The sequence below is a fragment of the Octopus sinensis genome, unplaced genomic scaffold (assembly GCF_006345805.1).
Source record: "Octopus sinensis unplaced genomic scaffold, ASM634580v1 Contig15902, whole genome shotgun sequence".
Lineage (NCBI taxonomy): Eukaryota > Metazoa > Mollusca > Cephalopoda > Octopoda > Octopodidae > Octopus > Octopus sinensis.
This window is the reverse complement of record NW_021833992.1, coordinates 45,001-46,595: the sequence shown is the minus strand read 5'-3', so window position 1 is coordinate 46,595 and position 1,595 is coordinate 45,001. Positions and strand designations below refer to the sequence as shown.

The window sequence follows — 1,595 nt, the reverse complement described above, 5'->3', positions numbered from 1 at the left end:
AGAAGAAAAAAAAAGCATGGTATGTAAAAATGCCACAGAACCGCTATTATTAGAAATAAGAAGGTCAGGCCTGTGTAGGATGAAAGTTTGCAAAGACAAAGCACTGTACAAGCAATTGAAAACGAATGAAACTGAAAATAGGTGAGTAAAGAAAAGAATCCATGGGCAGTTTCATTGAGACGTTGAAGATAAGACAGGCAGAGAAACAAGATGGTTGTGGGTGACTAAAAGTGATTTAAAACTGGACATTGAGGGTCTAATCTGTGCTGCCCAAAAGCAAGCACTAATAACAAACTACATAAAATACAGAGTAGACAACAAAACAGTAAGTGATAAATGCAGAATCTGTGGGCAAAATGGTGAAACCGTATGGCATATTACCAGGCAATGTACGCCACTAGCCCAGAAGGAATATAAGAGACGCCACGACAATATAGCAGGGCTTGTCTATTGGACACTTTGCAACAAGTATGGACTTGACAGAGCAAAACATTAGTACGACCACAAATCCGAAGGCATCATCGAATATGATAATGCAAAGACTCTATGGGATTTTATGATAGCAGTGTGACCATGAGATAGAGAATAGGAAGCCAGACTTAATCTTCATTGAGAAAGGAAGTAAACTATGCTGGATCATAGATATAGCATGCCCAGCTGACAACAAGGTATGCAATAAGGAAGAAAGAAAAGTCAATATGTATGACAGGTTAGCTTGGGAGGAAAAACAGTTGTGATCGATGAAAAAGGTAGTAGTGGTAACAATAACTGTCGGAATCCTGGGAACAGTGAGTAAAAATCTCGAGAAGTTCATGGGACAAATATGGGCTGCAATAAGGGTGGAGCACTTGCAGAAAGCAGCACTGCTTGGAGCCGCTCGAATACTCCGGAAGGTGCTCAAAAAATAAGAGATGTTACCTTAGTTCGCTGGTAGTGAACAGCTGACACCGTAGTACATCTCTAGCGTTAGAAGCTGTGCAATGGCAATCATGATAATAATAATCATAAGAACAACAACAACAACAACAACAATAATAATAATAATAATAATAATAATAATAATATAATAATAATAATAATAATAATAATAATAATAATAATAATAATAAAAATATAAAAAAAAATATTCAGACAAATACATAACAAAAACACCAGGACTTACAAACACATATAACATACAGAAAATTGCACTACTAGGCACTGCACACATCCTACGCAGAACACTTTCCATACAATAACCATCAGAGCATTACAACAAATCACAGCACATACCCAAGGCACACACAGCTGCGCTCGGTAGTGAAGTGAAAGCACGCTATAAAAATAAAACTACTGAATAATAATAATAATAATAATAATAATAATAATAATAATAATAATAATAATAATAATAATAATGATGATGATTATGATGATAACAACAGACAAAGCGTTAGAGCACTGATGGCCGGATATAGTAACATTTAGAAGGGACAAACAAGAGTGCCTAATGATTGACGTAGCAGTCTCAAGAGATTAATACATCATCATGAAACAAAGGAAAAAAATGTTGATAAATTTGGAGACCTGAGAATTGACATCGCTAAGATGTGGCA

General features: G+C 35.5%; 1 long non-coding RNA gene across 1 annotated transcript in view; it reads left to right on the top strand.

The window, feature by feature from the left end:
* Nucleotides 1-1,421: 1,421 nt before the first annotated feature.
* The window catches only part of LOC118761638, an 11,093-nt gene continuing 10,919 nt past the window's right edge, over nt 1,422-1,595 (top strand). Inside the window, exon 1 of the long non-coding RNA XR_004997529.1 lies at nt 1,422-1,431. This is a non-coding gene — a long non-coding RNA (uncharacterized LOC118761638). The remainder of the gene's footprint in view (nt 1,432-1,595) is intronic.